Source organism: Aquarana catesbeiana, linkage group LG01 (assembly GCF_042186555.1).
Source record: "Aquarana catesbeiana isolate 2022-GZ linkage group LG01, ASM4218655v1, whole genome shotgun sequence".
NCBI lineage: Eukaryota > Metazoa > Chordata > Amphibia > Anura > Ranidae > Aquarana > Aquarana catesbeiana.
This window is the reverse complement of record NC_133324.1, coordinates 421,910,549-421,926,986: the sequence shown is the minus strand read 5'-3', so window position 1 is coordinate 421,926,986 and position 16,438 is coordinate 421,910,549. Positions and strand designations below refer to the sequence as shown.

At 44.8% G+C, this 16,438-nt stretch overlaps 1 protein-coding gene across 1 annotated transcript in view; it reads left to right on the top strand.

Annotated features, from left to right (window-relative positions):
* Positions 1 to 3,358: 3,358 nt before the first annotated feature.
* The window catches only part of PSIP1 (PC4 and SRSF1 interacting protein 1), a 179,837-nt gene continuing 166,757 nt past the window's right edge, over positions 3,359 to 16,438 (top strand). The window contains exon 1 of the mRNA XM_073635722.1: positions 3,359 to 3,502. The gene's annotated coding sequence lies outside the window, so the exon portion shown is untranslated. The remainder of the gene's footprint in view (positions 3,503 to 16,438) is intronic.

Here is a 16,438-nt window from a genome sequence, read left to right as displayed (position 1 = left end):
CTGGCTAGTAGCTCAGGACTTGAAATTTTGAGCCCTGCCCTATATTATTTATAAAGATATTAAAACGTAAGGGTCCCAGTACTGAATCTTGGGGTACACCACTGATTACCTTAGACCATTTAGAGTAAGAAGCATTACCCCTACTCTCTGAATCCTGTCTTTTAACCAGTATTCTATCCATTTATAAATTGATCTTTCCAAGCCTGTAGACTTTACCTTACACATAACCCGTGTGTGGGGAACTGTGTCAAATGCTTCTGCAAAATCCAAGTATACCACGTCCACCGTCACCCCTCTGTCCAAGGTTTTACTTACCTCCTCATAATAAGAAATCAGGTTTGTTTGACAACTTCTGTCTTTCATGAACCCATGCTGTCTGCTGCTTAAAATATTTTTTTCCAGCAAGAACTTATCTATGTGGTCTTATTAAACTCTCCACCTCCTCACTAATGCCGCGTACACACGGTCAGACTTTCCGACAATAAATGTTCAATGTGAGCTTGTTGTCGGAAATTCTGACTGTGTGTAGGCTCCATTTGTTGTCGGAATTACCAACAACAAAAAATTGAGAGCTGGTTCTCGAATTTTCCGACAACAAAATCCGTTGTTGGAAATTCCGATTGCGTGTACACAATTCCGACGCACAAAATTCCACGCATTTCTTCATTTTTCTCGGCTTGTCATATGTGTTGTACATCACCGCGTTCTTGACGTTCGGAATTTCCGACAACATTTGTGCGACTATGTATGCAAGACAAGTTTGTGCCAACATCTGTCGGAAATAAATCCAGGATTTTGTTGTCGGAATGTCCGATCGTGTGTACGCGGCATAACACTGGGAGGTCTATATCAAACTCCAATGCCAACCATTGCAGTAAGCACACCCATGTACAGTTCCACCCATAATGCTTCAGACTCATCACACTCTCCATCAACTAGGTCCTCTTTCACACTCGCTTTGAGATCACTTCTCACATAGAGACACCACCACCCCTCTGTTTTACCCTGTCTTTCTGAAAGAGAGTATAGCCAGGAATATAAACAGCCCAGTCATGAGAAGAATGAAGCCAAGGTGCAGCAATACCAATTAGATCATAGTTCTCCTCGTGCACCAGATCTTCCAACTCACCTATTTTGCTTGGCAGACTTCTGGCATTGGTGAACAAACACTGTAATTTATTGTCACATTTTGCAAACGTATGTTCCATATTTTTTATTTTGGTACAAATAGTACCATTTCCAATGGTTGTTTGTAACATAGGAACTTTCATATCATCTGCCATAGCCCTTCCCCCCTATCTTTCCCCATGGTAATTTACTGCTGCTTAATAAATGGACACCAGAGCATTTCACTGATTTTCTGGCACTGTAATCTCGCAAGATTACAGTACCAGGAGGTGTTCACTACAGTTTGAAGCATTTGAAGATCACTTCACTCCTCAAAAGGAGAAGCAATCTACACTGATTCATAAAAGGGCTCATTTACACTTGCTTCGGCTTCAACACACATTAACGGCTACTTTACACTTGCTTCAAAACAAGGCTTCGGACAGGCTTTGATAAAGCTCTCTGAACGCTAGTCAAAGCTCCTGTCACTAAATAAAATGGTTAGCTTACAGTCCTGTTTACACCCTGCTTTTGCTTTGCTTTAAAAATTATACACATGTAGCTTTAGTGGTGCTTCAAAGTGTCTTAAAAGCCTCCATAGAAGTCTATGGAAAAGTTCACTTGAAGCCCCACCGAAGCCTAATTGAAGCCCCACCGAAGCCTCATTGAAGCCCCACCGAAGCCTCATTGAAGCCCCACCGAAGCTTCATTGAAGCCCCACCAAAGGCTCATCGAAGCCCCACCAAAGACTTATCGAAGCCCCACCGAAGCCTCATCGAAGCCTCATTGAAGCCCCACCAAAGCCTCATTGATGCCCCACCAAAGGCTCATTAAAGCCCCACCAAAGGCTCATCGAAGCCCCACCAACGACTTATCGAAGCCCCACCGAAGCCTCATCGAAGCCCACCAAGGCACCAAGCAAAAGCAAGGTGTAAACAGGACTGTAAGCTAACCATTATATTTAGTGACAAGAGATTTGACTGGCGTTCAGAGAGCTTTAACAAAGCATGTCCGAAAACACGTTTAAAAGCAAGTGTAAACTAGTCAAACAGGCACAGGAAAGCAGAGGAGAGTGATCTCCTCTGAGAATGCCAGAGAACTCAGCAGCGGGTATTTTCCGCTGCCTGATAAATGGACACCTATGTGTGCAAAAATTAGGCATTTTCATGTGCTGCATGTGAAAACAGGCGTATAACACAGACTAAAAAATGGATGAAAAAAAGGAACAGAAGCAGACATGGGTAGATGGACCTTGCCTTGGGGGGGAAAAAGGGGGTTTCTGATTCCTTGATACACCTGGAGTTTTCCATACCTCCCAACTGTCCCTGATTTAGAGGGACTGTCCCTGATTTGGAGCAATGTCCCTCTGTCCCTCTTTTCCCCTCATTTTGGTCTGATCTATAAAAATTCACTTTTTCTCTTTCAAAAAGTGTTCCCCAGTGCTAAACCTTTCATCCAAATTCTAAATTGCTGCATTTGCAAATTTTAGAAGCCAATATAAAGAAATAGTAGTAGTAAAAAAAAAAGCACTTGTGGATTTAATTAACCTTTTTTTGGTTAATTCTCCTTTAAGGGGGTGTGGCAGGGGGGGGTGTCCTGTGCCTACATATATAGTTATTAGTAGGTGTACCTTATTCCCATCTCAAATTGTTGGGAGGTATGGTTTTCCTAGCTTAGGTGGCTGCATACACTAGGTTAGGTGCAGTGGCGTCGCTAGGGGGTGGCTTTTAGGGCTATAGCCCCGAGTCTCTGCAGTGGTCCCCAAGGGGAGGGGAGGCTCTCTGGGGAGCCTGATGTAAGTGGGAGGTTCTCTGGGGAGCCTGATGTAAGGGGGAGGCTCTCTGGGGACCCTGATTTAAGGGGGAGGCTCTCTGGGGACCCTGATGCAAAGGGGGAGGCTCTCTGGAGACCCTGATGTAAGGAGGGGGTCTCTCCGGGGACCCTGATGTAAGTGGGGGGCTCTGTATATACATGTGTATGGCTTTCTTTACTACGCTGCTATGGGCTCTAGCCCTAGATCTTTTGTAGACCTAGCAACGCCCCTGGTTAGGTGTATAGTTAGGTGTAGTTATGTTCTAACCCAACATTCCAGTGTCCACCAGCTTGTTGTAAGAACCTTGTTTTGCATTTAGCGCTTTATTATGTATTATTATTATTATACAGGACTAGATTCCTGTATTGCCGAGGTTTGCCCATCACCTCATCCCCAGCTCACTCAGCTTCCCGCCTACACCCCTCGCCTGACGTCATTTCCCGCCTCTCAACAACTCCGTTGTAGCTCCGCCCGCCCAGTTTGTGAGGGATCTGTAGAGTGGGGGGAGCTAAGCTGGTTGCTGGCGGGAGAAGGATCAGTAGGCTGTGCGCTCCGTTTAGGCTGCAGTAATAAGACGAGCAGGTAAGAAGCGTATGTGTAATAGGTGCTCAGGGGACTGTGGAAGGTGTGCGGTGCATGCAGACTGTGGGGCTGACACCACGCAGTAGTTGCTGTGTCCTCCTACGCATCATGTTTTCTCCGTACAGCGAGTGTGGTAATAAATGTGACGAGCATGTTCCCGTTGGGCGCGGATTGTATGTTTTTTTTTATTGGACGTGTGAGGGGAATGGAATTAGCATCGAGGGAGGGAGGGGGAGCCTGAGCGGTGTGTGTTGTGTGAGCACGCACCGCCTCTCTGCAGCCTCCTCGCTCCATGTTTCTGTGTGAGAGAAGGGGGAGTGGGAGGCATTTAAACATTGCAGACCTGCCTGAAGGCTCATAACGGCAAGCACAACGTTTCCGTGTCTTCTAGTGTGTGTTGTTTCCTTCAGCCCATGCTCTCTCTATACAGTAACACATCAACTATACAGGGTATAACATGGCCAGATGTTCTGCTTCGTTTTCACTTTCCATGGAAGGATCACGTGCACATCAACTTAACCACTTCAATACTGGACACTCCCCCCCCCCTCCTGCCCAGGACAAGTTTCAGATTTCAACGCTGTTGCACTTTTAATGACAATTGCGCAGTCATGCTACACTGTAGCCCAATGACATTTTTATCATTTTATTCCCACAAATGGAGCTTTCTTTTGGTGGCATTTGATCACCACTGGGTTTTATCTTTTCATTTGCTAAACAAATAAAAAGAAAACCAAAAATTTAGATTTTATTAATTTTTTTCTTATAAAATTTTGTAAATAAATAAGTTTTTCTCCTGCACTGGTGGGTGCAGATGAGGCTGCACTGGTGAGGCGGCACTAATATGCAGCACTGATAGGTGGAACTGGCAGGCATTACTGCTGGGCACTGGCACCTCTAATGGGCACTGATTGGCATCCCTGGTGGCCCTGGATGGGCAGCCTGGGGGTGGGGGGCTGCACTGATAATCAGCTGATAAAGGAAGAAATGGCTGCACATCGATTTGAAATCCAAAATGTTAATCACCAAGATGACATCAAAGGACACCAACACACAGGTTTTGTAGATGTGTTTCACACAGTACAGTTGTGCACAACTGTACTGTGTGAAATGCGTCTACAAGACCTGTGTGTTGGTGTCCTTTGTCATTTTGGTGATCAATTAACAGCATTGTGGATTTCAATTGATGTGCAGCCATTTCTTCCTTTACCTACCCACGGAGGCGGGCCAGGGCTAGCATTTGGTTGGACATTCCTATCAGGCACTAATTTATCCTCCTGGAGTGGTGAGTCCTTCATTCCTGATAATCAGCGCAAACCCCCTCCCTCCCCTGTCAGGAGAGCAGCCGATCGGCTCTCCTCTACTTGTGTCTGTCAGCGTGAGTGGCGGAAAAGCCAGTACACGGCTCTTCCTGTTTACTCTGTGTTTGGATACAGCTGATCACATGGTAATGTCAGAGGCTTTTCACCGAGATCGGTGATACACCACACCAGTGATCGCCGCACTGCGCACCCCCACTGGCGTGTGATCGTGGCTTATCCTGTTGGACGTCATATGACGTAACCACTTTGTGCACATCATTCTGTTATATGCTGGGCAGGAAGTGGTTAACGTGGTAGTAAACTCTGTACTACCACCTGTACCTACAGGCAAGCCTATAGTAAAGCTTACCTGTAGGTACAGTTTTTATATCTCCTAAACTTGCACTATTTAGAAGATATTCAGAGTGTATGCAACCGGTGATGTTACCAGCGCATGTGCTCTGAAGGTTCAGCATACGGTGCCATAAACGACTCCTACGGGAGAGAAGTCATCGCACCCCCCAGCCACTCATGTAGCCGGAGGACGCAAACTCGGAAAGGAAGATGTCGGCCCTCTCAGCGCTGACAGTATGGTGCTGGAGGGCTTCCTTGTAAGGTAAGTCTCTCATAATGTGCTAGTATACTATGCATACTAGCACATTGACATTTTGCATTGCAGCCCCCCCCCCCCCAACTGGGGTTTACTACAGCTTTAAAGCAGTACTAAATCCAAAAGAAAACATTTGTTATTGCAGCATACCAATTCTTAGATGTGATGGCTTTCTCTTATTCTATTTTCATCTGGTGATTCAGCCAGTAAGTTTTTTTCAAAAGAACAAGCTCTTGCAGATACAACACTTATAGGGATGATAGGGCACACGGGCACCACCCCCTCTCTCCTGCCATCCCCTCTAACACCAATAGATCCATGCATTGCATGAATCTAAGTGTGACCGCCGCTGCCACCCCCTATTCAGGTGCCTGAATTGGGGGGGTTCGAAGCACCTGATTAGAGCCATAGGCGTCAAAAAAGGTGACCTGTGAGTGCCACGCTGGGCGATCGCAGGTCACTCAGTTGTGTTAGAAAAGCGAATGAATATTCACTTTCCTAACACTAAACCGCCTCTCTGCCAATCGGGTGCTCTGATCTACCTGTCACCTGATTGGCTGAAACGTCAGGCGCTGTAATTGGACACCTATCAGGCGTCCAATTATAACAGGACGGGAGAAGCTATTGAGGAGCTGTCCCACCGAGACAGGGTAAGTGCGGACGGGGGGGGCACACTGGCAGCATTTGATATGGGGCACTGTGGCTGCATTTGAGGTTTTTTTTTTTTTTTTTTTTTTTTTTTTTTTCCAGAATCTTTCAGTTTGTTTACGCCCCCCAAAAATTTTAAGCACCAGCCGTCACTGGATGACTCAAACCTCTTTAAAGTGGAAACCTTACCCATAACAACTTGATAAAAAAAATATTCTTTAGCAAGGAACATACATTCCATATTAATAATGCTACCAAAATTAGTGTGTGCAAATTGTCTCCAGCATTGCTTCCTTTTTTTCTTGCTGGTGGCTGTCATTTTGCTAAAGCTCAGAGCCCCTGAACAGCAGAACTAAACCTATCAATTTAACGATTCCAAAAAACATACATTCCTGGAGTGGCTAACTGTCACATTTGCTTGTGTCCTCAACCAAACTGTCAAACTATGAAATGGTTGGTGTCATAAGTGATCACATGTGCAGCATCATGGCAGCTTAAACATAAGCAGCTTTCTTGGCTGTAAAGGATAGGAGGGTTTAATTCTGCTTAACCACTTCCCGCCCGGCCTATAACAGAATGACAGCCGCGGGGTGGCCGAGTTATCCTGACTGGGCGTCATATGACGTCTTTCAGGATAACAGCCGCCAATTGGACACGGCTGATCACGATGAAAACAGGAAGAGCCGTTGGTCGGCTTTTCCTCACTCGCGACTGACAGACACGAGGAGAGCCGATTGGCGGCTCTCCTGATGGGGGGGGGTCTGCGTTGATTATCAGCGCAGCCCCCCCCCTCAGATGCCCACACTAGACCACCAGGGAAGCACCCAGCATGTGGATGGCCAGGTACATCCCCCATGGCCATCCACATGTGAAAAAATATGCCAATCAGTGCCCACAAATGGGCACTGACTGGCACCTCTGTGGCACATTACAAAACAGGGATGCCCAGCCATGCCGCCTACGAGTGCCACCTATCAGTGCTCATCGGTGCCCCTCATTGAAGAAGAAAACGTACTTATTTACAAAAAATGTAACAGAGATAAAGAAAAACTTGTTTTTTTTTTTTCAAAGTTTTCGGTCTTTTTTTATTTGTTGCGCAAAAAATTAAAATTGCAGAGGTGATCAAATACCACCAAAAGAAAGCTCTATTTGTGGGAACAAAATGATAAAAAATTTGTTTGAGTACAGTGTAGCATGACCGCGCAATTGTCATTCAAATTGCGACAGCGCTGAAAGCTGAAAATTGGCCTGGGCAGGAAGGTGTTTAAGTGCCTGGTATTGAAGTGGTTTAAAGGCTTTCAGCAGATCGGCCTCTACAGATTCGGTGCCTAAAAATGGAGAGCAACTGAGCAGGGTAAGACCGTGTATTACCGTTTTTTTTTAACAGTATAGGCACTTATTTTTAAAGCTTTACATAGCTATACCTGCAAAAAGTGCCAGCCTGAAATCATCTAGCAGGACTTAATAATCTGTCTAAATTTCCACTTTAACCACTTAAGGACCAGCCTCGTTTTGGATTTTAGGTGTTTACATGTTTTTTTGCTGGAAAATTACTTAGAACCCCCAAACATTATGTATGTTTTTTTTTTTTTTTTTCTAACACCCTAGAGAATAAAATGGTGGTCGTTGAAATACTTTTTATTGCACTGTATTTGTGCAGCGGTCTTATAAGCGCACTTTCTTTTGGAAAAAATTCACTTTTTTGAATAAAACAATAAGACAACAGTAAAGCTAGCCCAATTTTTTTTTTTATATTGTGAAATATAATGTTACGCCAAGTAAATTGATACCCAACATGTCACGCTTCAAAATTGTGCCCGCTCGTGGAATGGCGTCAAACTTTTCCCCTCAAAAATCTCCATAGGCAACGTTTAAAAAATTCGACAGGTTGCATGTTTTGCATTACAAAGGATGTCTAGGGCTAGAATTATTGCTCTCGCTCTACCGGTCGCGGCGATACCTCACATGTGTGGTTTGACCACTGTTTTCAAATGCGGGCGCTACTCGCGTATGCGTTCGCTTCTGCGCGTGATGAGGTAAGGGCACCGGATCATGGCCGGGGGGGGGGTTCCCTCTCCCGCCACCGATTAAAAGTGATCTCGCGCCGAATCCGCCGCAGGGACCACTTTTATCAGAAAACGGACCGCCGCACGAAAACGGGGATACCAGGGTTATGGCAGCTAGCTGCTGCCATAACGATACCCCCCTTCAAAGTTTGGACGTACATCGGCGTGCGGCGGTCCGGAAGTGGTTAACTACTTAAAGAGGAACTGCAGTCTGCTCACATAATTTAATAAAAACATCTTTGCCATTCTGAAGCTTCCCCCCCAACCACTTTGCATATTATTTAATATATACTGTGAATCTGTACTTGCCAAATATGCTGCAAAAAATCTCCCTCCACTAGTCTGCCAGGAGTGCCCACAGGGGACATGAAAAGAAGAGCATCGAGGCTGCTGTGTGCAAACCATTGTACAGAGCAGGTAAGTATAAACCCCTTTTAACCACTTCCGGACCTTTGCACGTCGATATACATCCTCTCTTTGAAGAGGGATATCTTTGTTATGGCAATAGCTAGCTGCCATAACCCCGGTATCATCCTCTTCAGCAGGCGGTCCGGTTTCTGTTAATAGTGGTCTCTGCAGCAGATTCGCCGCAAGATCACTTTTTGTGATCTGCGATTTTTTTTTTTTAGTTTTTTTTTCCCCTTTACGTCATTCAGGACAGCCACTATTGAGAGATGGTCTACTCCTCTTCCTCTAGCAAACACTGCGCCAGCCCATAAAACTCTCACTTCCCCTGCCAGACCTCAGTTAATAGTGTTTCCTCCGGTGGGGAGACACACTGCAGGGAACCAGGCTTATACAGTCAGGGAGATTGTGGGTGGCCTCTATCAAACATCCCCAGGGAAGCAGGGGCTTCCAGCGTTTGGATGGCGGTACATACCCGCAAAACAGCAGCCACCCCTTCCTTGTTGAGCGCGGCATCAGGTTGTGGGGGACCCCTATCGCGTCCACAGGGCCGCAGCAAGGAAGACACTCCGCTCTCCCTGTACAGGCCGCATTTTTTGTTTGGAACGAGCGGGACGGTTGACGTCATTTCCGGCGGAGAGCGGACGTCTACCTTTGACCCGCAACTTCCGGTTCCGGGTCGCAGTGCTGAAAGGGGTCGGGCTCAGGCTGGAGTGAGTCGTTTTACACGTGCAGACAGCGTGAGACTCTACACAGCAACCACCTGCAGTCATGTCTGAGGCAGATGCTGTAACTCGTGCAGACGCTATCTCCAGCCTTCCCAAGGTAAGAGTTCCCTGGGGAGGGGTCCTCTCTACCTAGGATTGTCCCCCCCTATGTATGGTTCCTTACTTAGAGGGGGGGCAGACCCCCTGGGTGATCAGGGGGTGGGGGTGACTCAGATCCCTACAGTGGGTCGGGTACATGCCCAGGGTTGTTTCCGTTAAAAAAATCGCTAAATGTAATATGCTTTCTGTATGTAATTTCAGAAATCCACAGAAAAGACAAAGTCCACTCATGTCTCTAAAAAGAAGTGTGCCTCTTGTAGGGACAGTTTAGGGGAAGCTTGGACCAAGGTTTTGTGTAAAGAATGCATAGACTCCCTGGTAAAGGAAAGGGACTCTGAACAGCAGTCCGGCTTGGCAGCCTCTGTGAAGGTACTGTACAAAGAAAGGCTCCGCTGCTGTTGATTAAGTGAGTGTGATCATGGACCATTTATATGACCATAACATGTGCACCCATGTGTGATAAAAAACAATTCACGATATTAAAAAGGGAATAATAATTGCTGGGACAAACATTAAACTTATAAAGTAAATAAGTGTGGCGCTAAATAATAACTGTGCGTTATTGGGCAAAGCCTGACAGAATGGATATCCGTGAGGACAGCAGCCCAATAAAGTGCATTTAATGAAACACCAAAATAATCATGTATAATAATAGTGGGGGTAAAGTGTGTGAAAGAATTGTGTCAGTAGGATACTCAAAACGGTCCTGTATACGCTGGTAACCAGTAATAACAGGATCGGATCACCATAGGGTAGTGATGGGAAAAATATATAAGGGGTAGTTAATCCCTATAAATCCCAAATTACTTTGTAAACATGTGGAAAATTAAATTTGCGTAGACTTTTATGAAGTGTGGTGACACATAAATGAAAAGAAAAAATGAAAATAATATGACACTATAACAACATATACTGCTGTCAAAACCAAAAGTCCAGCATGTACTTATAGGTAGCTAACATGGCTAAAAGTCCAACATCAAATGAATGGGTAAACCATCTAAAGATGTGGTTGGAAGGTCTACAGCAACCAAAACTAATGGTGTAAGGCCTTAGATCCGGGGATGGCATCCACAGGATAAGGTGTCCTGCATATGTGTAGACTGGATAGGCAAAAATACCCTTACCGGCAATGGTGGACCCCTCAGCCAGCGGCTTAGGGGTCAGACAAGCTTAAGATATGGGAGGTGGTTCCACAGCAGCTGGAGATGTTGGAGGAAAACTGCAGCACTCACCAACCGAACCTCTCTGGTTACAGCGACTCCCGGTATCTAAGATGCAAATCAGGAACTGCTTACAAGGAAGCCGCTTCCATAAATTGGATGTAGATCCTCAGAAAGAATGGGGATCAAAAAGAAGACCTCCCCATAGTGTGAATCCGCTTATTGGAAAGCATTTATTTAAAAATCGAGAGCAATACAATACACCATGACCTAAACACTAGAGTCAGGTATAAAACAATAAAAAGCGCTTGAAAATAAAAATGGCAAGACAGGCATAACCACCCGACGCGTTTCGTCCGATAGGACTTCAACTGGGGTACATGACTGTCTGCCACACAAGCCTGTATATATATATATATATATATAAAAAACATATGATTACCCAATATTAGCAGCTGTTCGCGCCATGTATGCCGCTACTTCCGGGTCGCCCAGAGAGTGGCGTCAGCATAGGTAATACACCAATCACAAGGACTCTAGAGCTGGCTATTAGCCAAGCCTCAATGTGGGAAATCCAATGAGAATATGTTGTGGGCGGCGTCATCTCCCATGCACCTCATTTACGGGCAGGTGACGTCCGTCCACCAATTAGATTCCGAGGCCGGGGAGCGACGCATCCAGCGGAACACGTCATCTCCCACAGCCAATCATAGCCAGAATGAGGGGAACGCACGGCATCCAATAGGAGGCCGCGCTAACAACGTGTGACGTCAGTTCGGTAATAACCGGAAGTGACGAAAAAGAAATGGAACGCAAGTGTGAACCTAGCCTCGCTATGATAAGGCTGTTGGTACGCTAATGGGCGCAGACAGAGCACATATTGAGGTCTGGAGCGCAGATGCGGTCCAACCTTCTTAATAGAGGGATAATTATAGAAAAAATAGCTTACCATGGCGTAAACATTGCTAAGCCTAACAACTTTAAACAAACTGATGTTTATAATATATTATAATCAAGCAAAATTGCGAAAAGTTTGCAAACCATAACTAAGTAAAAAACAATAGATATTAGAAATGATGTGAGTCATTATGCATGTATACACTGGTGATAAAAAACCCTTATTAGAGACTAAATAGTGGATAATACTCATATTCATTGGTGATGTACCAGTAACCCTATCTGAGAGTATGGTGAAAATATAGTGTAGAAAGAAGGCTACATCTACCTACACTTCGCAAAGAGTAAATATATTGGCCGGTCTAAAGAGTCAAAATTAATTAAATGACAAAAAAACTAAATCCCATGACAAAAAAAGAGGCAAAAAGTTGATAACAGTAGAAATATATAAACTGCCAATTGATGACCAATAGGTCAGATGGTAGTCAGAGAGATGTAGAGATTGGTCAAATCAAACATAAAACATAAAGGGAATAAGTTCAGCCATTGGGCCTCTGCTCCACAGCACAGAAGAGAATAGTGAGGGGGACCAGTTGTATATCAATCAAGACTGGTTGATAAAAGCATTTGTATCCCAGTCGACATTGAGGCCAAATGGCAAGTAGCATTTTAATTGATGTATCCAGAAAGTTTCTAATCTTGACACACCCCTCTTCAGAGATGCGCCCCTCCAATGTGGAATAAATTTGTCGATAACTTGAAACTGAATACCCTTTGGATTTTGGTTATGGCATCGCAAAAAATGCTTAGGGACACTATGGTTTGTGAGGCCTTTTTTGATGTTGGCTATATGCTCGTTACCTCTCACAGACAACGTGCGTATAGTCCGGCCTACATACTGTTTTTTGCAAGGACACGTGATCAAATAGACCACGTATCTGGTTTCACACGTCAAAAAATGTTTGATCTGGTATTCCTTCCCCATAGAGGTAGAAATAAACGTCTCAGTTCTTCTACGTCCACAAACGTTGTGTGAGCAAACGTTACATCGTTTGCATGGGAAAAAGCCTTTCATATTGTGAAAGAGCGAGTCATAGGGGGGTCAATAATATTAGAGGCGATCTGACTTCTAATAGATGGAGCACCCCTAAAAATTACACCACCTCGTTCGGGAAGAACGGGGCCCAATATTGGATCATTTTTAAGGACTCTCCAGTGTCTCGCTAGAATTTCTTTAATCTGTTTATGTTGTATGGAGAAGTTTGTCAAAAGGGACCACTTTTAGGTTGTCCTGCTAACAAAGATTCTCTGCTAATTTGAGCAATATTTTTGATTTCCCTGTCAATATCTACAGAATCATAACCCTTATTGATAAACCTGGACCTCAAGATCTGCGTCTGATGAAAGTAGTCAGCAAGGTTACTGCAATTGCGTCTAATCCGTGTGAACTGGCTACGTGGTATCGATTTCAGCCAAGTAGCATGATGGCAACTATCGACCGGAATGTATCCATTCCAGTCGGTTGGTTTGAAGAACGTTTTGGTTTCCAAACGATCGTTTGCTACTACTATCTCTAAGTCTAAAAAATGGATAGTGGAGGGGCTGACCTCATACTTCAGCTCTATCCCAATCTCATTGTCATTAAGTCTACTCAAAAAGGCATGTAAAGAATCAACACTCCCTCTCCATAGGAGGAGGATGTCGTCTATGTACCTCGCCCAAAGGACCAGCTCTGGGGGATCGAGGGCGTAGACGACATCCTCCTCCCAACCGGCCATAAAAATATTGGCCAGGCTAGGGGCGAACTTAGCGCCCAAAGCCACTCCCTTTTTTTGAATATAGAAATCTCCGTTATACCAAAAGTAGTTATGTTTGGTCGCGAACCTCAACAGGTCCATGATGAATCTCTGTTGAGTTCTCTGAATAGAGTCCTCCCTCGATAGGAAAAGTTCAACTGCCGCAAACCCCGCATCGTGGGGTATGGAAGTATATAACGACGTTACGTCGGCTGTAACCAAAAGAAGGTCACTACTGTAAGTAATGTTATTAAGTTTGGAGATAGTGTCTTTAGTGTCCCTAAGATAAGATGGTGTAGACTGTACGATGGGTTGCAGGAAAAAATCGATATATTTTCCTATACGGGAAGTAATAGACTCGATGCCGCTAATAATGGGGCGACCAGGAGGCTGGGTAACACTTTTATGTACCTTTTGGTAAATAATAAATTACCGGGATTCTCGGGGCGGCTGGAATGAGGAAACTTTTTTTTTTGTTATTTAAAATGCCTAGTTGGAACCCAGTGTCAACTAAATCTGTAAGTAATCTCTTGTAAGGGACCGTAGGATTAGTATAGATCCTAGAGTAGGTATCCGTATCACTTAGGATTCTAGTCATTTCTAAATGGTAATCGTTTTTATCCAAAACGACTATTCCGCCTCCCTTATTCGCAGGACGGATAACGAGATCTTTCCGTTCGCAAAGTTTTCTGAGTCCAATTTTTACAGTGGGGTTACTAAAGGACCTTTTAGACGGTAGTTTATCGAGATCCTGTAAAACAAGGTCTCGAAACACTTTAATGGAAGGAGCGGTGGGGCCAGGAGGGTTGAAAAGGGAAGGGTTTGAAAGTCCTGAATGGACTATATGTGAATTCGTCTCAACTTTTGGTCTCATGGGGTTGGAAATGATATATCTCTGTACATTTAATTTCCGTACGTATTTCTGGATGTCTATAAAAGTACTGAATTTATTCAGTTTATTAGGGGAAGCAAACTTTAAACCTTTTTCCAAGACCAAAAGTTCTGCTTCTGATAAGGCGGCTTTACTAAGATTAAATTCGGAGAGGTGAGTCGGGAGGAAGTAGAAGTGGCAGTAGAGGAGGGATCTGAGTGCCAGTATGTCATCTAGTGGACCCCTTGAAAGGTGACCCTTGGAGCCATACTTCTGACAGAGACCCAGTGGCTGGGGGATATAGCCACCTGCACTTACGATCTCCTTAACAAGAGATCAAAAAATCTGGTAAGGGGCAGATCGTTTTTTTGGTGGAGGAATTTCCCTATCATCACAATCTGCAGGGTGACAACATTGCATGCTTCACATCATCAGAAGAGTGGTGTTTCATTTTATAATCTTTCTTTTTTACTGGTGAAAGACAATTACAGCAAAGGAACGTTTATGTATGGACGTTGCATAACATACTGGATATCTGACTGTTCATTGATATAGATTAATCATATTTGTTCCAAATTGGTGGTAATTAAGTTTTTAATGTTTGTCCCAGCAATTATTATTCCCTTTTTAATATTGTGAATTGTTTTTTATCACACATGGGTGCACATGTTATGGTCATATAAATGGTCCATGATCACACTCACTTAATCAACAGCAGCGCAGCCTTTCTTTGTACAGTATTTTGAAGTGGAGGTTGGCTCACATTTATGGTTGCAGCAGCATTAATTATTTCTTGTCTTCACAGACACAGGTTTTTTTTTTTTTTTTTTTTTCTTATTGAATACTTTATAGGATAGCGCAGTATATACCTTTTTTGGTTTTGAATTTAGCCTCTGTGAAGGAGCTGTCATCCACGTTTTCATCTTTTAAAACGCTTTTTGAAAAATTTCAGCTTCCCTCTAATCCCATTCAGCAGGATACAACCCCGCCTCATGCTCAGGGCTCTGCTCCTGCCAGATCTACTAATATAGTTATGGCAGAGGAGGTTTCAGGCCCTTCCGGGGTGGAGCTTGGGCAACCTGACAGTGGCACTTCTGACTCCCATGAGGAATCAGAGGGGGAGGACCAGGACGGAGAGTCCAGGAAAATCTCCAGGTATAAATTGTCCCTGGAGGAGGTGGAAGATCTCCTAGGGGCAATATATACAACCCTCGGTATACACGAGGATAAAAAAACCCCTCTCACTCCATGACCTTATGTACAAATTCTTAGGAGATCAAAAGAAAAAAGTTTTCCCAGTACACGAGGTTCTGGTGGAGACGATTAAAAAAGAGTGACAGGATCCTGAAAGAAAGCCCTTTTTCTCTAGTTCCCTTAAGAGAAGATTTCCGTTTTCAGAGGATCCAGCGTCCATTTGGAATAAAAACCCCAAGTTGGATGCGGCCTTCTCTCAGGTCTCTGGGCACACAGACCTGGCATTCGAGGATATGGGGGCCTTATCTGATGTCATGGACAAAAGGATAGACTCACTGCTGAAAAAGACGTGGGTCTCAACAGTCGGTAACTTAAAACCAGAAATGGCTGTTACTGTGGTAGCCCGCAATTTAGAACACTGGCTGTTCCAGATTCAAGAGCATATTGAGGCTGGCACGGCTAAGGAGACTATCCTAGCTTCTTTCCCCACGATTCTGCGAGGAATCGCATACATAGCAGACGCCTCGGCAGAATCAGTGCGTATGTCAGCCAGATCAGCGGCCCTGGCTAACTCGGCCAGGAGGGCCCTCTGGCTGAAGACTTGGCCAGGCGACACCGCCTCTAAGGTCAAGTTATGTGGGATACCCTTGACAGGTGAGCTACTCTTTGGTCCTGGGTTAGATACAGTCTTAGACCGTACAGCAGACAAAAAGAAGTCCTTCCCACTCAAAGGAAAAACCCCAGCACAGAAAAAAAGGGGGTTTCGTCCGCAAAAGCGCAGGGAAGCCCCTAAACAAGGGGGGCAAAAGAAAACCTGGGGCCAAAGAGGCAAGGGCAGAGGAGGGGCGATTTTTCGCCCTCCTGAAAAAGCCCGGAAAGATCAATGAATACGGTGGGAGGAAGACTGGGGGCCTTCCTCCCACAGTGGGAGATCATCTCCCCCAATCGGTTCATCCTAGGGATCATAAGAAGAGGGTATCTACTGGAATTCACAAGGCCCCCCCCCCCACAAAGGTTCCTTGTCACGCAGCTTTCCAGCTGCATGACAAAAGCCAAGTCCTTGTTAGACGCCCTGAAGGAGTTAGAACTGCAGAACGTTGTTCGCAGAGTACCAAAAGGGGAGGAAGGAGAGAGAGGGTTTATTCCTATGTATTTATGGTA